Below are 25007 nucleotides of genomic sequence, written 5' to 3'. Positions count from 1 at the left end.
GAGTTTTCTTCTTCAAGAAACTCATTGGTGATATCTGACTCTCGTTGTGCCTTTTATTGCCGTGTTTTTGTTAATTTCCTAATAATCTAACTCACTTTAAACCTTTATATAAAGCACGTTGCTGCTCTGTTAAGATAACAGATCCATTGATTCATAGATCTGCTGCAGTTAAATAGTTAAATGGTTTAATGAGATCAATTATAAATACTGATGATAAATATTAACTCAGAATTGGTGAAAATAAGCAGAGGAGAAGTATTTAGATCAGCTAAATTTTAAGTCATGTTACTGTGATCTCTAACACAATAAAGGCTAACCTTTAATGCTTTAAGATGGTTAGAAACTGTCTGACACCTATCTGCCTGACCTTGCTGTTAAATCCCGATATTTTCTAATATGTCATATGGTCTGACTGTCCGGTCTCAGACCTGCTTCAGGTGGAAATCATAAAGTCTCAATTTGTAGAACATCTTTTGTTCAGGCAGTTTTTCAATTAAAGGATCAAAGATTTAAATGCTATGTCTCTTGTAAGCCATTTAATGACTTCTTTTCCTTTTTCGGTTTTAGTAGGTGTGGCTTCTATCCATCTAGAAAAGGGAGCTACACACACTAGAAGAAATAGTTTACCTTCAGTCCTGTTCACTGCTCCCATGTCAGTAAACTCAATTACTATCTGTTTCCAAGGGGCATCAGGTACTGGGAAAATACCTAGTCCTGCTTTGAGATTGAACAGCTTGCAAATTTCACAAGATTGCACAAAATATTTTATTGTGTCTTTTACGTGGGGGTGCCACCAGTGTTGTGAAATGAGCGCTGTTACTTTTGAGCTAGCACAGTGAGCTCTACTGTGTGCTTCTTGACATAGCAAATTTAGTAGTCCAGTTGGAGCTACTATTTTGCCTTTATGATTCCAGCAGCGTCCTGTGGAATCTTTTTTTTTTCGTTCCATGCTTGCTTTTCAGATGGTGCCGCTGCTTTGTGAAGTTCTTTAATGTTTTCTAAAAATAATTCTCGTTGTGATTTTTCCTCCAATGTTTTCTGAGACATCTGGTTAAATGCAGTATACCCTGCTTTTGTTTTTGCTGCCTTATCTGCCGCATTGTTGCCTCTCGCTACTCTCCCATCTCCCTTTTGATGTCCTCTGCACTCGACTCTAGCAACTTTTTTTGGTTCAAGTATGGCATAATATAGTTCGAGTAATTGATTCAAGTGTTTAACCGGGGTGCCTGCTGAGGTCACAAAGCCTTTCCTTTTCCAGTGACACATGTCTGGTTTAGAGGCATGTCTTTAACTGTAAACACTGTTTTTATTTCACTAATTTATTCAATGTTTATTGTTAGATTAATTAATATTTATCTGCAGGGTTAGAATTTGCTAATAGTATTAATATATTGTTCAGCTGACTTGACTTGACTTGTTATGACTCAGACTTACTGCAGCTGTCTTTAAATATCTTTTAGAGTTTTCTTCTTCAAGAAACTCATTGGTGATATCTGACTCTCGTTGTGCCTTTTATTGCCGTGTTTTTGTTAATTTCCTAAGAATCTAACTCACTTTAAACCTTTATATAAAGCACGTTGCTGCTCTGTTAAGATAACAGATCCATTGATTCATAGATCTGCTGCAGTTAAATAGTTAAATGGTTTAATGAGATCAATTATAAATACTGATGATAAATATTAACTCAGAATTGGTGAAAATAAGCAGAGAAGAAGTATTTAGATCAGCTAAATTTGGTCTGACTGTCCGGTCTCAGACATGCTTCAGGTGGAAATCATAAAGTCTCAATTTGTAGAACATCTTTTGTTCAGGCAGTTTTTCAATTAAAGGATCAAAGATTTAAATGCTATGTTTGTTTGTCTGACTTTTTAAGAGAGCTGTTAAATCTTAATTCAACAACAAACTGGTTCTAATGTTTAGTTTTAAACAGTCTGTTCTTCCTGGATTTATTTTGGACATTGTATTGCTTCTTATCTCTTCACTGTAATACTTGCATTGAAAAGCGGTTTTCAGATTGTCCATTCAATGTGGTATTTCTCCCATTCAAATTTATTTAAAAATAAATTAATTATTGAATTGATGATAAATGCTCTAGTAAAAACTTCCATTATCATTGTAAATTTTTTGACTAAATAACTATATGTAACTCTGGTACTCTTTAAGTACAGACCCATGATCAATCAGAATCTGTCCTCACTTTCAGGGCTGAATGGGGGAAGAAGGAAGCAGGGTTGGGATGAGATAATCTTAGGGTGAGAGCATTTATGACAAAGCTAAGGATATCTAACCTTTTCTTTTCCAATTACACATGTCCACATGTACAGCCTAAGCTGTTTATGCTGAATCTGTATAAATGGTCAGTTTTTTATTTTGCTAAATGGCATGCTTCTGTTATTGAGTGTGATGTTAGGAAGATGTGTCTTATCTGCTAGTGTAGTAGGATGTGTCCCTGGAAAAGATGACGTTGTGTCTGGCACGTGCTGTGGTAGAGGTGCAGAGAACTGCGTCTGAATAGAGAATTTAACTTCTCCAAAAAAAATACTGACAGTCTGCAAGAAATGTTACTGCTCTTTTTTTCGTCTTTTTCTGCCCTTGCTCTCTGCAATAAACCTGCCTCCTTTAGCTTTGCTGTTGCTTGATTCCTACTGCCTGTTGCTTGTTTTGAAAACATAGAGAAATCACTCAGTTGCGGTGGCGCACTTTCAAACCCTCCAAACATTCCTTTCCCTTGTATTTCTCTCGTCCAATTTACAAATCTATCTGTCTCTCTTTTTTCGTCATCTCTTGGAACTTTTTTCTGCCATCTCGTCAACGTGTCAAATAATACCGACCCCAATGAGCCGGGTTTACATGTTTTCCACTTATCAACAAAGGTTTGTGACATTTTCAGGTATTTCACGTGTTAATCAGAATGGGTGAATGGTGCAATGCCCGAGTGTTGGACCCGACCAAGAAGATTCTACACAGAATCTTTTACTCTGTGCGCTTGATCGCTGGGGGTTCTCCCAGTCTCTTCACTCGTTTTAATTCTCTGTAACACCCTAACTAAATTCCCCTTTATTTTCTAGTCCAATGCCCCCTTTTACAGAACTACTTGAGATCTGTGTCAGTGTAGGAATTCTCCAGCAGTCTCTATTGCTAGATACACTTCCACTAACACAGTAAAATATCAACCAAGTAGCAAACCACCCCACATTTTCATGAAAAATAACCAACTTAGCCCTGTGTCCTTATGCAGAAATAAACACTTAGTGTATCGCCTGTTCACAACAACTGCAGAACCACCGCCGCTTGCGGAGGAGGAAAAAAAAAAACCCAGACACACCGCCGATTGTGGATTTTATAGTCCAAGCACCAAATGCGTAGTAATAACAGACACACCGCCGATTGCGGATTTTACAGTCCAAGTGCCAATTGCACAGAGATTACTTACGCCGCCTATTGTGAAGTAATACAGACCCATCGCTGATTGCAGATAAAGGTCTAAGCGCCCTTGTGCACAGAAATTACTCACGTCGCCTGTTGTGCAGTAATGCAGACCCACCGCCGATTGCGGATTTTACGGTCCAAGTGCCAATTGCACAGACATTACTCACGCCGCCAATTGCAGACTAACAGACCCCGCCCATTGGCATCTACTTCCTATTCAGTTTAGAAGACAGGATGAATTTTATGTCTTTTATTTGGCCAAATTGTACTAAACTAGGACACATATGACTCTCCCTATGTGAGACTATGTGTTTATACTTTACATGTGACCACCTAGTAAACCTGTAGACACAAATTTTGTGCTTTTGATTTAGGGATCGGAGGACATCCTAATTCAGACAATTTAGTTTAGAATGACCAATGTGCAGAAATTTCACATATCCTGATACAAGAGGTTTTCTGCTCACCTTGTGTTTTAGGCGCCTTGAATTGTCTGAAGAAGGGTCCCCTCCAACCAGCTCCGGAAGTCCTCGATCGGACACGGTCTCAGAGTCAGCCAATCCTGGTCACGGCACCAATTGTTGGCCCGATTTTTTCATTGGAAGCCCAAGAATAAGCTGGAGAAATGGTTTATTAAAACAGTATTTACTAGTGGTCACAAGTAGAGTATATTGCAGCGCTGGACTCGGAGTGCCAGAGCTCCCGCAGGAAATCCGTCAGGCCGAGCCCTGTTATCCGGAAACATGTCATATTTCTTGTCAGAGTATAATTGGCCAATTTTGAGTGGCATGATCAGGCCAGCTGCTGTCCTTGTTGTGTTCTTTGGATGTGATAAACAATGTGTGTGTATGTGTGAGTGTTGTTTTAGGTGTCTAATGTACCAGACCTGTCTGCCCTAATAGAGATGTTTTGTCTGACCCAGTTGTTTATGTCATTCTAAGGTCTTGGACCATTTAAGGTCATCTGTTGTGCAGTATGAGCAGAGTGGAAAAGTAACAGCTAGGAACATAGGTTATTTAGTAAAATACAGAAAATGAATTTATAATTTCTAAGAACAAAGCCAATTATAACAACTCCCCCTTTTGACATGATTTAATCATGTCAACTAAATGAGGTAGGAATGTTATATTCTGTATTGTGTCACACCTGTTAGCGGCAGCCAACTTAGCAGGTCCCCAAACTGCCAGTGGCCAACTACCTTGAGGTGCAGCACAACCAGACAGAAGATTCTTGTTATCCCCCTTTTGATATAACTTCATTATGTGAGCTGTTATGTGTAAGCTGTTCTTCTTTGCAATTATCAGCAGCAAGCAAGTTTTCATTGCATATGCATGTGTAAAATAATTGTAATGCATTAGCTAAACCTTTCTGTATCAGGAGTGTTTATCATGATGCTGGGAACAGAACCTCTTTCCCAGAATAGTTCAACCTTCATTACTCAACTGATCATAACTCTGCAATGAGCACATTTCTTAAAAGCTATAAGTATCACGCCTGTACGTGTATGCAAGGAATAAATTAATAAATGTTTCAATATGTCTTAAAATTAGTGTGTGTATGTGGCCCCAAACCCAATCTCTGTGTAGAATCTTAGTTCATTTTGGCCCAAAACTATATGTGGTTTAAGCAGTGGCAAGACCCTGCTCACCCATAAGTACCATTACAACACATAACAATAATTAACTAAGCTACAACAATTCATAAAATATTGAAACTCAAAAAGTGCTTAAGGCAATTAACATTACCATCAGGATCGTCCACTGTTCGCAGCGAATAGGAGCGAAAAACCCGATGGCTGATATCCGGGAAAATTCTCCTATGGCCCCATTCCCCCTTGGCGACCGACCACTTAATTACCTTTCAGTGCCTAAGGTCCCGCGCCGAACAGCCAATTCACACCAATGGCAATGGACATATGTATGAATTCCTATGATTAGTAATTGGTCTACTTAAAATCATTAAACTAAAGAGGAACATCACAAAACACAAAACAATACAGTACATACATTTAAACATGATGTGAATATGAAGATATGACCCTGTTGAGAACAGATGAGTAATGATAGATGTAGTGTACAAACTAACAATTTCTTTTGAGTCAAAATTTTATGATAACATTGTGCAGAGTGGTGTAGTGCAGCTCAGTCTCTTGTGGTCCAATCCTGTCACTGCTTGGTGTTTGGTTGTCCTTCTGGCTGAACCTCAGTTCAGCAGTCTGAGCTAACTAGGAAGGAGAGGTTACCAGCACTTCACTTCCACAAAGGGGTCTTTACCACCCGTTTTCCCTAACTAATCTTTTTCTTTGGGACAATTAAGGAGATAATTCAGATTATTTTGTTGACAGTGGTTGAAGGTTGTGTGGTTGTTCAACCATTATCTTGGCATGATGATCGTGCCTCCCAGAATTTCAGACTGACGTCTTGTCAGTCACTTGGCTGTGAGTCCTTTAGAGGTTCTGCTGCAGATGCATTTAATTTAAGCTGTGGATGAATGTTAGCAGGAGAGAGAACTGAGCAGCACAACATGTCATTTTCACAATGTTTTATATTCAGGAATTGCCTTTTAACAGGTTCAATCCCAGTATTCATTGGTCGACAAATTAAGTTTTCATATGAACCCCAAACAAAAACAAATAAATAAACCGAAAAAAATAAATAAATAAATGAAATGAAAAACAAAACAACTGGCCAGTTGATAGAAACCATGTTTTAGGACAGTACCTTAGACTCACCAACCTGCTGTACAGCATTAATGTGAAATCCAGTACCATCAACCTTTTCTGTTGAAAAAACTTCAAATCATTTAGAGAACACAGCAAGACAAAGACAAAACACAAGACAACATAGAACAAAAGACAAAAGGAAGACAAAGACTCACAGAATTTTGGGAAAATCTTGAGAAGTGTTAGTAAACTATGATTAATTGTTGTATCTCCACCCCCCGATGAGACTTAGTCTCATCCGTATGTTAGTTCTGCTGAACTCTTCCACTGCAGTTTCTACTCCTGTGTTGCTGCTGCAGGACAGAAATGTTTGTGGTTAGAGTTAATTTTGGGAGCAGCACAGCATCAAGAAAGCAGCCATTTCTTCTCAATGAGTAACTGATTAACCTTTTTGGGATAAATATTGTCTGTCCTCTTAATTCAGCTCAGAGTGCTTTTGATAAAATTTCAGCACGATCTGCTTAATTCTCACTTGTTACTTTATACTAAATTCTATTTAATTCTTACCAGTGGCTGTGTTTCGTGATGCTGAGCCATCCACAGACAGTTCAGGATCAGCATTAAGTTTTTTCTGCTCCATTTGAATTAGAAACACTTCATGGGGTACCAACAGTGTGACATCAGAGTTTCTTATAACATCACATGATACAATAACATATTTCCATACAAATTAGAATCAAAGACAAAGGTTTATTCTATTTTTCTATTTGTCTCAATTCCTCATTTATTTATTTTTTAGATGAGCCATGTGGCCTTGTGCTGCTAACTTTTTCCTTAGCAGTGCCACAGCATCGTGCTTGTGTTCAGATCTTTGGTTGGTTATTGATCACTGTTATCTTGCATGCATGCTTTGACCTAAGGGCCCAGATTCTTGATATTATTTTGTAATATTTTTTTTTATTTATTTTTTCCTCGTAGCAGTTTTGGAATGTTAGCTAAATTGTTCAGGATCATTCTTGTTTTTTCTTGACATGAATTAGGCCTTTAATCGTGCAGTTCAAAGCTCTGTGCTTTACCTTACTTCGAGCAGCTCTGCCTCAGTTTATTATGTTTTACTTAATCTTTACTTCTTCCTTCCAGTATGTGTGGATGTATGTGGGTGTATGTGTACGTATAGACGTGCGTGTGTGTGTGTGTGTGTGTATGTGTGTCTATATGTGGCCTTGGGTTTCACTGCTTTGTTTTATTTTCTTCTATCATTTTCTTGTATGAAAAGTGTTATGAAAATAAAGTTTGATTGATTGATTCATTGATTGATTGCACCAGATTAAACAACTTGGGTCATCTCCCATATAAATTCTCGAATGAACCAGAACACATGATTAAAACTGTTCTCACAGAACATTTTATTCATCCCATTCATATCTTTTTCGTTCGACCAACATGTCATGACTGAGCACAGATCGGATTGTACCTTGTATCTTGTTTCTCAATAAATTGTAATTGAAGTGGGTTGTTGCCATTTTCCAGAGATCTTTTAGTCACCTGGTATGGAGTGGTGGGAAGAGAGGGTGTGTCCAGATTACTGTTGTAGTTCTTTGTAACTTGAGCTTTTAATGTCTGACTTTCACACAGGAGAACCTTTATTGTTTCTGCTACTGTGGTTCTACAGTCTAGTCTCCACAGTGGTGTTTTCCTTTGGTTTCATCGTCAGTGGTCCATTCAGTCTCTGATAGAGTTTTAGTCCCCGTGGTCTAGTCTTTGTCAGCAGGTGAGGTTCCTAAGTCAGTCCGGACCTCAGTTAATGTTCTTTCGGTAGGATCTTGAGCCTGAGTACAGTGATCCTTGTGGATCCAGTTACTCAGTCTATTCTCAGTCAACCATACCTTTACACAATGTGTTGTAGCTTCTGTGTCCTGTCCATATAGGAGAGGACCAGTTAACTTTGTTCACTTTCCTGGTCCTGTTCCTTGGTGAGTATTTCTGTAACCTGCTGAGATATACTCATCACAGTGTTATTCAGTTGTTTCACATTCACACAAGTTTCCATACTGTAGTACAACAAGGGGTGAGCCTGTTGGTGCAGTTGTAAATTGACAGGGTGATTCCTCCCTGGCATGACCTCATGTGGGACAACATGACAACATTCATGGTGGCATTTGGAGTAAATCTTAGGCTAACACAATACGTAGAGCTTCAGCCCAGGTTAACTGTGTGTCTGCACAGACTTCTGTTCGGCCTTTTTGATGGTTCTATTTGCTCTTTTCACTAGTCCTTGTAAAGCTGGGTGAGAGACTGCACCGAGCTTATGTGTAATTCCAAACAATTTTTCCACTTCTCCTAGTTCTTCATTGGAGAAGTGAGTACCATTATCTGATCTTATCACTTCTGGTACCCAAAATCTTGGAATAATTTCTCTTGTAAGCCATTTAATGACTTCTTTTCCTTTTTTAGTAGGTGTGGCTTCTACCCATCTAGAAAAGGGAGCTACACACACTAGAAGAAATAGTTTACCTTCAGTCCTGTTCGCTGCTCCCATGTCAGTAAACTCAATTACTATCTGTTTCCAAGGGGCATCAGGTACTGGGAAACTACCTAGTCCTGCTTTGAGATTGAACAGCTTGCAAATTTCACAAGATTGCACAAAATATTTTATTGTGTCTTTTAGGTGGGGGTGCCACCAGTGTTGTGAAATGAGCGCTGTTACTTTTGAGCTAGCACAGTGAGCTCTACTGTGTGCTTCTTGACATAGCAAATTTAGTAGTCCAGTTGGAGCTACTATTTTGCCTTCATGATTCCAGCAGCGTCCTGTGGAATCTTTTTTTTTTTCGTTCCATGCTTGCTTTTCAGATGGTGCCGCTGCTTCGTGAAGTTCTTTAATGTTTTCTAAACATAATTCTCGTTGTGATTTTTCCTCCAATGTTTTCTGAGACATCTGGTTAAATGCAGTATACCCTGCTTTTGTTTTTGCTGCCTTATCTGCCGCATTGTTGCCTCTCGCTACTCTCCCATCTCCCTTTTGATGTCCTCTGCACTCGACTCTAGCAACTTGTTTTGGTTCAAGTATGGCATAATATAGTTCGAGTAATTGATTCAAGTGTTTAACCGGGGTGCCGGCTGAGGTCACAAAGCCTTTCCTTTTCCAGTGACACATGTCTGGTTTAGAGGCATGTCTTTAACTGTAAACACTGTTTTTATTTCACTAATTTATTCAATGTTTATTGTTAGATTAATTAATATTTATCTGCAGGGTTAGAATTTGCTAATAGTATTAATATAGTGTTCAACTGTACAGCTCTCTGGTTGCTGTGGCTGTTTTTAAATGTGCCATGAAAACAAACCTTGACTTGACTTGTTATGACTCAGACTTACTGCAGCTGTCTTTAAATTTCTTTTAGAGTTTTCTTCTTCAAGAAACTCATTGGTGATATCTGACTCTCGTTGTGCCTTTTATTGCCGTGTTTTTGTTAATTTCCTAATAATCTAACTCACTTTAAACCTTTATATAAAGCACGTTGCTGCTCTGTTAAGATAACAGATCCATTGATTCATATATCTGCTGCAGTTAAATAGTTAAATGGTTTAATGAGATCAATTATAAATACTGATGATAAATATTAACTCAGAATTGGTGAAAATAAGCAGAGGAGAAGTATTTAGATCAGCTAAATTTTAAGTCATGTTACTGTGATCTCTAACACAATAAAGGCTAACCTTTAATGCTTTAAGATGGTAAGAAACTGTCTGACACCTATCTGCCTGACCTTGCTGTTAAATCCCGATATTTTCTAATAAGTCATATGGTCTGACTGTCCGGTCTCAGACCTGCTTCAGGTGGAAATCATAAAGTCTCAATTTGTAGAACATCTTTTGTTCAGGCAGTTTTTCAATTAAAGGATCAAAGATTTAAATGCTATGTTTGTTTGTCTGACTTTTTAAGAGAGCTGTTAAATCTTAATTCAACAACAAACTGGTTCTAATGTTTAGTTTTAAACAGTGTGTTCTTCCTGGATTTATTTTGGACATTGTATTGCTTCTTATCTCTTCACTGTAATACTTGCATTGAAAAGCGGTTTTCAGATTGTCCATTCAATGTGGTATTTCTCCCATTAAAATTTATTTAAAAATAAATTAATTATTGAATTGATCATAAATGCTCTAGTAAAAACTTCCATTATCATTATAAATTTTTTGACTAAATAACTCTAGTACTCTTTAAGTACAGGCCCAGGGTGAGAGCATTTATGACAAAGCTAAGGATATCTAACCTTTTCTTTTCCAATTACACATGTCCACATGTACAGCCTAAGCTGTTTATGCTGAATCTGTATAAATGGTCATTTTTTTATTTTGCTAAATGGCATGCTTCTGTTATTGAGTGTGATGTTAGGAAGATGTGTCTTATCTGCTAGTGTAGTAGGATGTGTCCCTGGAAAAGATGACGTTGTGTCTGGCACGTGCTGTGGTAGAGGTGCAGAGGACTGCGTCTGAATAGAGAATTTAACTTCTCCAAAAAAAATACTGACAGTCTGCAAGAAATGTTACTGCTTTTTTTTCCGTCTTTTTCTGCCCTAGCTTTCTGCAATAAACCTGCCTCCTTTAGCTTTGCTGTTGCTTGATTCCTACTGCCTGTTGCTTGTTTTGAAAACATAGAGAAATCACTCAGTTGCGGTGGCGCACTTTCAAACCCTCCAAACATTCCTTTCCCTTGCATTTCTCTCATCCAATTTACAAATCTATCTGTCTCTCTTTTTTCGTCTTCTCTTGGAACTTTTTTCTGCCATCTCGTCAACGTGTCAAATAATACCGACCCCAATGAGCAGGGTTTACATGTTTTCCACTTATCAACAAAGGTTTGTGACATATTCAGGTATTTCACGTGTTAATCAGAATGGGTGAATGGTGCAATGCCCGAGTGTTGGACCTGACCAAGAAGCCTCTACACAGAATCTTTTACTCTGTGCGCTTGATCGCTGGGGGTTCTCCCAGTCTCTTCACTCATTTTAATTCACCAATCTCTGTAACACCCTAACTAAATTCCCCTTTATTTTCTAGTCCAATGCCCCCTTTTACAGAACTACTTGAGATCTGTGTCAGTGTAGGAATTCTCCAGCAGTCTCTATTGCTAGATACACTTCCACTAACACAGTAAAATATCAACCAAATAGCAAACCACCCCACATTTTCATGAAAAATAACCAACTTAGCCCTGTGTCCTTATGCAGAGATAAACACTTAGTGTATCGCCTGTTCACAACAACTGCAGAACCACCGCCGCTTGTGGAAGAGAAAAAAAACCCAAAAAAAACCAAGACACACCGCCGATTGTGGATTTTACAGTCCAAGCACCAAATGCGTAGTAATAACAGACACACCGCCGATTGCGGATTTTACAGTCCAAGTGCCAATTGCACAGAGATTACTTACGCCGCCTATTGTGAAGTAATACAGACCCACCGCCGATTGCAGATAAAGGTCTAAGCGCCCTTGTGCACAGAAATTACTCATGTCGCCTGTTGTGCAGTAATGCAGACCCACCGCCGATTGCGGATTTTACGGTCCAAGTGCCAATTGCACAGACATTACTCACGCCGCCAATTGCGGACTAACAGACCCCCGCCCATTGGCATCTACTTCCTATTCAGTTTAGAAGACAGGATGAATTTTATGTCTTTTATTTGGCCAAATTGTACTAAACTAGGACACATATGACTCTACCTATGTGAGACTATGTGTTTATACTTTACATGTGACCACCTAGTAAACCTGTAGACACAAATTTTGTGCTTTTGATTTAGTGATCGGAGGACATCCTAATTCAGACAATTTAGTTTAGAATGACCAATGTGCAGAAATTTCACATATCCTGATACAAGAGGTTTTCTGCTCACCTTGTGTTTTAGGCGCCTTGAATTGTCTGAAGAAGGGTCCCCTCCAACCAGCTCCGGAAGTCCTCGATCGGACACGGTCTCAGAGTCAGCCAATCCGGGTCACGGCACCAATTGTTAGCCCGATTTTTTCATTGGAAGCCCAAGAATAAGCTGGAGAAATGGTTTATTAAAACAGTATTTATTAGTGGTCACAAGTAGAGTATATTGCAGCGCTGGACTCGGAGTGCCAGAGCTCCCGCAGGAAATCCGTCAGGCCGAGCCCCGTTATCCGGGAACATGTCATATTTATATTCAGCTTTATCTCACAGAAGTTGTATTCACACTTGTCAGAGTATAATTGGCCAGTTTTGAGTGGCATGATCAGGCCAGCTTCTGTCCTTGTTGTGTTCTTTGGATATGATAAACAATGTGTGTGTATGTGTGACTGCAGTTTTAGGTGTCTAATGTACCAGACCTATCTGCCCTAATAGAGATGTTTTGTCTGACCCAGTTGTTTATGTCATTCTAAGGTCTTGGACCATTTAAGGTCATCTGTTGTGCAGTATGAGCAGAGTGGAAAAGTACCAGCTAGGAACAAAGGTTATTTAGTAAAATACAGAATATGAATTTATAATGTCTAAGAACAAAGCCAATTATAACAGTGTTATGTATCGCAAAGAAAACTATTCTCATGAACTGGAAAGCGAAGAACAATCTGTGTATTAACTAGTTTAGAAATGTTCTTTTAGATTATATTAGCATGGAAACAATGTGTGCCTCCCAACATCAATTGGCTGAATTTCATTCTCTCTGGTCCCCACTGATTAGGTTTATCACATAGTGGTGGTGGGTTGCTGTCCCGTCGCTCTGGGCGGTTGAGTGTGTGCTGAGGGGGGGCTGTGTGGCTTCGGGCGTCTGGTGGTCTCTCGGGTCGTGAGGACGGGGTTGGTCATTCCTGGAGGGGACTGTGTGTCGGGCTTGGAGGGCAGTTTTGGGGGCTTGCGGGTGGGGCTGTCTTGCGGTGTGGGGCAGAGTACCTTAGGGGCCTTGGGGTGGTGACTGCTGGCTCTGTACCGGGTGGCCGGGCCGCTCTGGCGTGGGTGGTGGTGCTGGGCCTTGGCCCTGGTGGCTGGGCGATGCCTTGCGCCCGGGGGGGCTGGGTTGCCCTGGACATGCCACAGTATGGGTGGGTTGGTGCAGGCTTGTTGCTCTGGGACCTCCAGGGTGTCCGCAGATGGTTGTTATCTTTAGGGTGTTGGGGCGTGGGGTGGGGGGGGGGGGTGCTTTTCCCCTGTTGGGGGGGGGCCTGGGTGATGGTGGGTCTCAGGCCCGGGATGCTGCGTCTGGTGTGACCGGGTGGTTTGTTTGTTGTTGTTTGTTTGTTTGTTTGTAGAGGTCCTCCGGGGTGGGGTTGGGTTGGGTTGAGTGGGGTGGGGTGGGATGGGTACCTTCTGGGGGTACAGTAGCTCCCGGAATATGGTCGCTGCAGGCCCCGAGCCTGGTGGACATACGGCCCTCCTGCCCTGTGTTGGGTCCCAGGTAGCAGGGGTGCCTATTGCAGCCAGTCCCTGGCTGCCTTCTGCGGGGGCGAGTAGCTGCCCCGGTGTATATCCCCATACCCCTCTCCCTTTTGGCTCCTGTACACAGCACACACTCACACATGAAGGGTTTTGGGGGCGTGTGTGTTCTGTGGGGTGTAGTGGATGGGGCCACGTAGGTGGTCCCCTTGGCTTCACTCTGCAGTTCCCCGCCCCTGTTTTGATTACACCTTAGACATCACTACTTATCAAACACACACACACACATTAGGTCTTGGCGGGTGGTTGCAGTGAACGGCATCTGGTGGGCGGGGCTCTTTGGGTATGTAGGCTGCCCAGAGGGCCGCGCTCCCAGTTCTACAAGGTTGGCTGCCCCTCAATTTTAATCGCTCACTATTAGAAAATATTGAAGAGCCAGAAGGGTGAGGGGAGGGGTCTTATCACACCCCTGCTTCCTGGTTGCTGCTCGGGCAGGAGTGGCCAGGAGGAATTAATTATTCTGCTGGTTCAGGGTCTGTGGTGGCTGGGGGGCTGCTGGCCCCCTGGTGTGCCCGCTGCGCTACACCCCAGCGGAGTCAAGGGAGGGAGGACGTGTGGATGTATGGGATGTGAAAGTGTGTGTGGTGATGATTGGGCCTGGGTCTGGGACTTGCTGTCGCCTGGCCTGCCTGTGCTTCTCCCAATGGGGGGGCGGCGTTGCCTCTCCCCACTGCTCGCGACCTCACCCACCTGTGGGCACGTCTTGACTCCCAGGGCACTTGGCCAGGGGCGGTGGGGCATGCGCTGACCCACTGTGTGGCTGTCTGGGGCGCTTGGCCCACCCGGGTATTGGGTGTGGCCTCTAACGGTGGGTTTTGGGGTGCTCGGGCTCCTGGGGCCCGGGTCCAGTGCACGGCCCATGTCTGGGCGGCTGGGGTCTGGTGGGGTCGGTGGGCTATTGCCCCTGGCTCCCGGGGGTTCTCTGCCCTATGCTTATGGGGGCTCTGTCCGGGGATTTCCTCTGCTGTCTACTGGGTGTATGCGTGGTTTTCCCTGTGGTGGTTATCCTAGGTTCTGTGCTCCGTGGGGGCTGCTGGTGGCCTGGGTCTTGTGGCCCTCTCTGCCTGCTTCTGATTCCTTAACCAACTAAGCACGGTTATCATGTAGGTCCTGTGCCATGGGTGTTGCATGTTCTCACACACACACACAACACACATTCATTAGTCCAGTAGCAGTTGATGTATTACTCAGGTCATCTATATCCACAGTTGAGTTGTATGCAATTGCTTGTTTTTGTTTTTTTGTGTGTTTGTTTGTTTTTTTCTCTGCTTGTCTGCTTTCAGGTGCTCCTGGTGGCGCTAAGGCTGGATTCGCAACAGAGACCATGGGTTATTGTCTGTTTTGTTTTTTTACAGGTGTAGCAGCTGGTTGTCTGGTTTTTGTTTCTATTTTTGTTCTGTTTCCTCTTCTTTCCTCTTCTTCTTTCCTTGTCCCCCGTTCCGGTTCAGTTCTATCACATGTTATATATTGTAAACAGAAATAAATAAATGGGCATCAAGGGGAGCTTTACATTTGTAAAACTTCCCTTGGTAAAGCAAATCTGTTTGGCATAAAAGGTATTCACAATTCTGCTGTCATAATGCTGAACAGAACAAGGGAAAAAAAAGTGAAGGAATTAATTTTACAGCAAAATCCTGAATCGTGCATAACTCCTCATAAGGAGTGTATTGCTCAAACATAAGTGTGGTTCTTTCTCATACAAGTTTATAAAAAGAAGTTTATGTTTGAAACCAGCTTAAACATTGACAAATATGAAGGACAAAGCAGTTTTAACTTGGTTTGAGTGAAGCAATTCATATTATGGCAATATCTGAAATCTTGACTATCTCCTTAAAATAAAGCGAATTTCAGATTCCAGAAGAACAAGTGTGGTTCTTTCTCATATAAGGTAATATAAAGAAGTTTATACTTGAAACCAGCGTAGACGTGGATAAATAAGAAGGACAAAGCAATTTTAACTTAGTTTAAGTGAAGGAATTGATTTTACAGCAAAATCCTAAATCGTGAATAACTCCTCATAAGGAGTGTATTGCTCAAACATAAGTGTGGTTCTTTCTCATACAAGGTTATAAAAATAAGTTTATACTTGAAACCAGCTTAGAAGAGTCCCTCCATCTTTCCTCTTCTATGATTCAAGCAAAAGTGTTTTGACTCTGGTACTAGTCTTTCCCATAATATTAACTGGTGAGAAGCACCTTTTATGTTCCTTCCCATAACAAGGAATGGGGAGAGAAGCACCTTTTCCCATAACATTGAATGTTCCTTCCCATAATAATGAATGGTGAAAAAAGGGCCTTTTCTCATAACATTGTGTGATCAGCAAGCATAAACAACGTAAATAGCTGGAGCACCATTTTGTTGGGAGACATCTCTGAGCGATCTTCCCGACAGGTTGTGTGGATTTGTGCGGACTTGTCTCTTTCTTGCAAGAAATAAATGTTTTGTGTTTATCGTATCCAGTGACTCTGAGCCTAATTTTAAGAGAATTTTTCTAACATAATGGTCCTTCGAGCCGGATTCTAAGTCCTTTCCACCTTCCAGAATCGGAGCTGAAACCGTGCACGAGGGAGTCCAGGATTCCTAACTGAAGTCCTCTCAGCACAGTTTCTGATAGAGGCCGGCTGCCACTGGCTGGAGGAAAGGTGACAGGATCTATTTTTGAATCAGTGGACAGACTCGCTGGATTCTTCGTTGTTTAACTTACCAGTGGATTTATGGTAAGGAACCCTTTGTATTACTATTGTTGGTTGGAAATAGTGTGATTATTAGGGAAATTTTTGATTAATTAACTAGCAATTGATGGAAAACTGGAGGCCTTTAAATAGATTGAGTCGTTGCTATTTTCCTAAGAATATACTATTTCGAATGCAACCTAGTAAATAAGCCTTTTAACTGGTAACTGTGTAAAAGTTATGTTGGATCACTCACAAATGAAGCAGTCAGAAAAAGTAAGCCTTTTAACTGGTAACCGTGTGTAGGTTGTGTTGGATTAACCCATAAAAGAAGCAGTCAGAAAAGGTCATCCTTTTAACTGGTAACTGTGTATAGGATTAACCCATAAAAACATCATTAGCGGTCAGAAAAGGTCATCCTTTTAACTGGTAACTGTGTATAGGATTAACCCATAAAAACCTAATTAGCGGTCAGAAAAGGTCATCTTTTTAACTGGTAACTGTGTGTAAATTGTGCTGGATTAACCCATAAAAGAAGCAGTCAGAACAGGTCAGCTTTTTAACTGGTAACTGTGTATAGGATTAACCCCTGAAAACATAATAGCAGTCAGAAAAGGTGAAGCAAAGGAAAAAAGCCTTTTAACTGGTAACTGTATGTTGTATTGGATAACCCACAAATGAAACGGTCCGAAAAGGTTAGCCTTTTAACTGGTAAACATGTGTAGTGGTGGGATTAACCAAGGACAACAAAAATGCAGTCAGAAAAGGTTAGTCCATAGTCTGTGTGAGAAGACTACAGGAATAAATAACTCCGCGCCGCGTGTTAGAAACAGAATCTTTCTTAAGAGAGTTTGCAATGAAAGATCGCAAGTTTTAAATCCATGTTAGTTTTTGTTAGTGTTATACGTCTGATCGTTTGTTTGTTAAATGGCCTGATTGTTGAATCGTTTGTTTGTGAAATTAATTTGTTTGTTTGTTAAAGGGGCTGGTTGTTGAATTGTTTGTTTGTTAAATTGTTTTTTTTCCTTCTTTGCTGCAGTGTTGTTTTATTTGCTATGTATGTATAAGAGTGAAACAGCTGCTGGTGTGTGATGTTGCTGCTGGTGACGACAGAAAAATGTGTTACTGACTAATTGAGTTGAAGTGAACATTGGAATCTGGTTGTTGCTCGTGACATAGCGACAGAAGTAGTGTTTCATTCAATAGTACTCACAATAACTCCACCGAAAATTGATTAGCTGCAAGAGGACAGTATGGGAAATATCTGTTTTAAAGCTAACCGGGAGTTAAGTGGGAGTGCTAAAATCATGTTTCAGAAAAAACCCGATAATATTGAATACTTAGAGAGATGAGAAAATAAATTTGGGTTTGAGGGAGAATTGAACATGGTAAAATTGCCCAATCCTAGAGAAGGGGAATACAAAAGTAATGTACAAAGTAAATCTAGTTTAAAAAAGCACAACAAAAAAAAGAACAACAAGGATTAGAGCTAGACATTTGTACAAGTTTGTGTATTAAGATTTAGCAGCTCTCTTAAAGAGTTAAAGTTCAGAAGATCTCAGACAAACAAACAGATCATTTCAAATCTTTACTCATTTCACAGGAAAAACTGTCTGAGCAAAAGATGTTTTACAAGCTGAGATTTTTATCATTTCCATATCAAACCTGCCATTCTTAGGCAAAGTCCTAGGAAAAGTTGTATACCAACAGCTTTCTGACTTTTTCCTGTCTAACAATGCTTTTGATACTTTCCTCTCATAGTCTTGATTTTATGTATTTAACTGAGAGATGAAACAACAAGACAAGACGAGAGTGGGGAGGGTCTTTGTGCCATATTCAGGGCCAAAATACCCACTCACTAGATAAAACATTTATTTTTGTCCTTAATTCAAGCATGTGTCATTTAAAAATGGAGATAAAATTATCTTAAATACTTTGTCTCACCGCAGAATGATTTTATTGATGATTTTACTGAATTTCTTTAAATTGTGTGCACTGCTGTTGACTGTTTAGTCATAACAGGGGACTTGAAGGTGCACATGGATGTAGCCCATAATAAGCAAGCTAAAGAACTCACTACTTTCCTTGAAATGTTTGGTCTAACTCAGCGTGTGACTTTGCATAGATGAAGAGAGAGTTTTTTTTCTGAAATCATAAAAAAAAAAAAAAACTGCAGTAACAACTCTCATGTCTTGCTTGCTACAGTAAACAGATTAACAAACTCTCCAGGTTGCATTTAGAACTCATTTCTACATATAAGGGTAATGAAATTGGAATATTCTTTAATGACAAAGTTCAAGGCATTAAAAATGAAATACTTTCCACCTGAAGCAGGTCTGAGACCAGACAGTCAGACCTTTCAGGTGCAGATGATTTTCAAGCCAAACTGAAACATTTTCTAAATTTGAGATTAGCTCTTCTGAAAAAAAATCATAAGTGTATCAGAAACATAAGCCGGAAATAGAGAATTTAACATATTAATGTTAAGTAATGCTATGGTTAAGTAATGCTTCATTACTTCTGATTGACTAACTTCCCTAAAACTTATGAATTTATGAGCTTAGGAACTGACATCATATTCATCAGAGATTAAAGCATTTATCTCACAGAATGGGAACCAAAAGAGTATTAGTATATATATACATATATATATATATATAATATATTTATATATGTTTTATATATAAAATATATATTTTTTAAAAACCAACACAGCAATGAAATATGCTATGTGAGTCAGATATCAAACAATAGTTTTCTTAAAGAGAAATTTAAAGACAGCTGCAATAAATCAGCGTAATATATGGAGTAATATATTAATACTATAAGCAGTTTCTAAGCCTGCAGATAAATATTAATTAAATTAAACAGAAAGGTTGTGCATGTGTGTTCAACAGGTGCCAAACTAGATGGGTCAAATGCAGAGAGTAATTTTGTGTGACTTGTAACATGACAATAAACAGTCATCTTAATGTGTTTGCACAGCAATGAAATAAAGAGGGAAAGCAGAGGAGCACTCTAACAACAAAAAGAAAAGGAAGAAAGGACTAAACTTTTTGTTGGAAGGGAGAGAAGCAACTATTTAGGTGATGAGGGAAAGCAAAAACACAGATCACAACAGGAGCAGTGACAGAGAAGGAGAGACAGAGCAGGAGGAGATATATGTCGGCTGTGTGGAAGGAGGGGGCATTGGGCGACTGCAGGAGCAAGAGTAAGATAGAGGAAGATTTTGGGAGTCAGTTATGACTAGATAAGAAAAAAACAGGAGCTGTAACCAGGATAGAAGCAGAAAAGCCAGAAAAAGTGTTAAACTTAGAGGGAATTGAACTTATCTTATAGTATGACATCAAACCTGAGATTAGATTGAATGTTTCCGGGACGGAGGTAACTTTTCTATGCGACACAGGTGCAAAACGAACTGTAATCCATCCTGATGACATACCGGGAGTTGAGGAATCCAAAGAAATTATTTGGGTCAAATCAGCAAATGGTAAGAGCCATCCTGAGCGTTTATCAAAACTCTTTACAGTAACAGATACACGGAGTGGAGTAAGTGCTGATTGTCAAGTTGTCTTGTCCACTCTGTGTCCTTGTAACTTACTGGGAAGGGATTTACTCCATTTATTGAAGCTAAGAATAGTTCCAGAAGAAAAAGGTTTAACTGTAGTTCGAATGAAGTCCGCTCAAACAATGATTCAGCATGAGACCACCTTCATACTGGTGTAGTTTGGATCTTGTGTCTACAGGCCCCAGCGCTATCACGCTTCCTCTCCTTAAGAAGGCAAAAGAACACGTCTCAGGAAAGCTCACCCTCAGGTCACCACATGAAGTACACTGTACTGTGTATTACAAATATACTCAAGGGGAGGACATATTTAATTTTTTAAACAAATCAGAAAGTTAAAACATGCTAAAGTTAAAACACTTATACTGGAATAAAGAGGGTTGTTGTGCAGTCAGCTGCTTACTCTCTCACAGCATGAGAAAGTTTTTAAGATCATGGAATGCACCCCATATGTCACTCTCCAAACCCAGAGATGACCACTGGAGGCGTTTAGGTGTGTTTGTGACTGCATGTGAAGAAGCCTCAGATTGGGAGGAGGTGGATCCAGGAATAGAGTATTCTCAGAAACTGGATGCATATACTAGTCCATTAAATTGGACCATGGATGCAAAACCAAATGTACACTTACAAGGACAGATCTGGAAGAATAAAGGTGCCATTTACTATGAAATGTAAAACTTATACTGCCAAAGAGCTTGTTTAAATATGCTTCAGTATCGAGCCATGGAGCACGGCATGTCTCTACAGGAGGGCTGGTAGCAATAATGAACAAGGTTTTTGCAGTGTATGGTTTTATTTATAATAAAATCATAATATCATAATATGATGATAAAGAATTTTTGTCTAATATGTCAAATATGTGCAAATATGATCCATACATATGGCCTAGGACCGGGACGAGGACAGTTCCCGAGGCCGGAGGACCCTTTTCAACACGTTTGTATGGATTTCATTGAATTATATAAAGGGGTCTCCCTGGTGATTAGTGATGTTTTACCAAATGAAGTGAAGTATTTCCAAATGCACAGGCAGATGTACCCTCAACACTGGTGAATTAAATATTACCTAGATTTGGAATTCCTGAAAAAATCTACAGTGATAACAGGGACGCACTTTGTAAACAATATTATCTTCCTGATGGCGAAGAACTTAAAAACAAAAAAGGATCTCAGAAACGACTGTGCATATCATCCACAATCAGCAGGTTTGCTGGAAAGACACAATTGAATAATTAGGTCAAGACTGAAGAGACTGGGAAGAATTGGGTTTACTGTTTACCACTAGTAGTCCTAAACATGCATATTACTCTAACTAGCACAGGATTAACTCCATTTGAGATAATGTATAATGTATGACCATTTTTACAACCACAGTTAAAACTATTAACCGGACATGATGAAGAAAGAGAAGAAACCTTAGCAGGATACATGGTTAAAATGTTAACAAGTAGAGAGATCTCTTCTGTCTAGTGTCTGTTCCAGGTGACCCTGTGGAGGAATCTCTAAAACCTGGAGACTGGATCCTCATCAAAGTGATAAAGAAAGATAACTGCTCCAGCCCAAGGTGGGAAGGTCCATATCAGGTACTGCTTACAGAAACCACAGCAGCTAAACTAATATATCCTGGATGCACTTATCACACTGTAAACTAGTAAGGCCACGACCTGCAGAAGTAGGGAAAGATTGGTTACCCACCACCGTTCTCTGAGGCATAAGTCTGACTACAAAGGGGAATTCTCTCAACAGGAGGGGGTTCGTCTCAACCTCAGTGAAGAAAACCACGGCTAAAACGAGAACATAGGGTGTGGCTAAAATAAGACAGGGATAGACAGACAGCAGCCGTGGCATCCATTTAAATTACCAGGATTTGTAGGTTAAAAGGAACCAGTTGTGTATTGTTAATCATTATTCTTATTATCGTATTCCTAATTCTATGGGATTAAGCACAGATTAATAAAAAACTAAAAGATAATGCACTACAATGAATCACACGGACACAGACTGACCACAGAGATAGGAGGTCCCTCAGGTCCAACAGACAACTTGTCAACCTATTTTTTTTGTTGCAGGAATAGATGGGGTGGCTGACATTGACTTATGCTCAATTATTTTATGTAAAGACAACCAAAAAGCCCATGTGTATTCTGAAAAGTACATATGTGAAATGTATGTTAATACAAGATTTCTGAAGAATCGCCGGTGTATCAGTTGGAATTTTGTTAGAATGTATACAGCATGACAAAATATCCAATCTAATTGTATTGAATGTGCTAAAGCCAGAATATAAATTTAGAAATGAAGCATTACAATTGCATTACAATTGCATAATGAATCTTTTGTACCTAACACAGAGCAATGTAAAACTCTCTCTTTGTTGTTCCCAGCAGTTAAGAAAAGAGACAACTGCCCTCAGCGTTGGCTTATACGGGTAATTTATATATGTTTCATCCACAGGGGTACAGGTAAGAATGTGGGTACTCTCATGTCACATAATTGTCAAGAATCCATCTATTGTCACTCAGGACGCAGGTAACTACTCAGCATCTTGGTTTCGGAACCAAACTTCCATGAGAGCAGACCTCTGGTGGCTGTGTGGGGATATGAAACTGAGGTCCGTCCTTCTGCCTAACTGGCAGCTGCACAATAGCCCAACTACTGATGCCTTTCCGTCTGTTCCCTGAGGGGGACTTTAAGGCCTTGGGTGAGAAGCTGCAATGTCTCAAGCATTTAACTGTGTCTGGAGGTTCATTTGACAACAGAGTGTACCTGGATAGCATTGGAATTCTGAGTCCCAGATGAATTTAAAGCTAGAAATCAAGTAACTACAGACTTTGAATCTTTTCTTTTCTGGTGGGCAACAATAAAAAAAAATGTTTATTGGATAAATTACATCTACAAGGCATTGCTGAACAATTAAAATGTTTGGAACTTTATCCTGTTCCTTTATTCCTAACAATACTTCCACAGATGGCAGAATCACAAAGAGGGACTCGCATCACTCTCTGCAGAGCTGATAGAGAATCAAAGATCCCTTCACTGACATGATGGAGAAGTGGTTTGGTCTCTGTCTGTTGTCACAGCCATAGTAGCCACCTGTGCTTGATGTTGTATCACATGCTTGAGAGGACTGTCCCAAAGACTGATTGAAACCATCCGTACCCGCATAATGTATCAACAGGTAGAGGGAGATGATGACAACGAATGACACATGGATGATGGAGACGATGATACAGATAACATTAAAAGTACTTTGAATGACCCCGAGTGAATTCTCAATGATTTCTTTAATGATTATTTTTGCGTTCATATGAAAGACCAATGAACATGGGAATTGGACCTATTAAAAGACAATTCCTGAATGTAGAGCATTGTAAAGATGATATGTTGCTTCTTCCTGCTAACATTTGTCCACAGTTTGATAAACTGCATCAGCAGCAGAACCACTACAGGACTCAAAGTCAGGTAACTGACCAGGTTTCTGGAATTCTGGAATTCCCATCATGCCAAGATGATGGCGGAACAATCACAAATTTTTATCCACATGTGTACAAAAGGGTGGACGGCGAAGCTAAGCGCTCCACCCCAACGGAATGAAAAGCTGATTTGAAGAGTTCATTCCACCAAGACTGAAAAGGAAATGTCACCCATGAAATCAACAATGCTTTTAGGGACTTCTATAAAACCTTATATTCATCACAAAATGATCCATCAGACAGTAACATAGATCAGTTTCATAGATCATAGACTATTCTACCATCAACAACCTGGAAACCACAATAGTCTCTCTAGATGCAGAAAAAGTATTTGATCGAGTGAACTGGACATTTTTATTTGCAGCATTAAACAAATTCGGGTTTGGGTCACACTTCATCAACTGGATAAGGATATTATATAGCTCCCCAAATGCAAGTGTCAGGACTAATGATCAAACTTCTCCAAGCTTCAGTCTGCAGAGAGGTACAAGACAGGGTTGCCCACTTTCTCCCTCACTTTTTGCTATTTTCATCGAACCTTTAGCAGCTGCTATCAGACAAGATAGAAATATTAAAGGCATCCAACCCCAAAATATTGAGCATAAAATAAGTCTTTATGCTGATGATGTATTACTTTTCCTCCAGAACTCACAGACGTCTCTCATTCACATGATCACACTCATAAATAAATTCTCAGCACTTTCTGACTACTCTATCAATTGGTCTGAGACCACAGTTCTGCCCATTAACTGCAGGGTCCAGAATATACCTGCGATCACTTTACAGTCAGGAAATATTAGATATTTAGGCATAAACATTTCCTCCAGGCTCTCAGAGTTAACAAAGCTAAATTATGTGCAATTATTAATTACAGTAGAGGACGATCTCTCTCGTTGGAAGTCCTTACCTATATCACTTATGGGGAGAGTTACAACCATTAAAATGATGATACTACCAAAAGTTAACTATTTGTTCTCAATGATCCCCAAAAAACCATCTGCTACTTGGTTTAAGTCACTAGATTAATGCATCTCCAAATTTCTGTGGAAAAACAAACCACCACGTATTAGTTTAAAAACCCTACAGAAAACCAAGGAAAGTGGTGGATTAGATTTACCTCATTTTCAGCACTATTCCTTAGCCAATAGGTTACAGTATATATCAAAATGGTTTAAACCTAGCCCAACAGATGAACCATGGATAAATATAGAACAAGCATTGTGTGATAATCTGGAAATCTCTGACCTGCCACTTATTAGTCAAAACGTAAAAAATCACAAATGTTTCAAAAGCATTAACATCATCACCTCTCTGACAGCCTAGTTGGAATTTCTTAAAATAACAAAGTCCTCACTTGTCCCGTGTAAGCTTACACCCATCTGGAACAATCCTCACATACTGCAAAACAAAAAAATGCTAAACTTTCCTCTGTGGAAGATCAAAGGAATCAAACATCAGGAACATATAATCCAAAATGGAAATTTTATTTCATTTGATGAGCTCATATCACAACATGAGATAAGCAGCAATAAATTCCTAGAATATCAACAACTTAAGTCTATAATAACAAAGAAATATATCCTCCACCAACCAGACTTACAACTCCCGACTAGGGTAGAAGAATTTCTAAGCATCTGCACCCCAAAACTACTATCAAAAATATATAAATTATTGTCTAAGATAGATGACACAATGTCTCTTCCATCCTCAAAATGGGAGGCAGATTTATCCATCAGTTCTAGTCATAGCTTCTGGCCACA

Source organism: Leuresthes tenuis, unplaced genomic scaffold (genome assembly GCF_036924035.1).
Source record: "Leuresthes tenuis unplaced genomic scaffold, fLeuTen1.0.hap1 SCAF_12, whole genome shotgun sequence".
Taxonomy (NCBI): Eukaryota; Metazoa; Chordata; class Actinopteri; order Atheriniformes; family Atherinopsidae; genus Leuresthes; species Leuresthes tenuis.
This window is presented reverse-complemented; position numbering follows the sequence as displayed.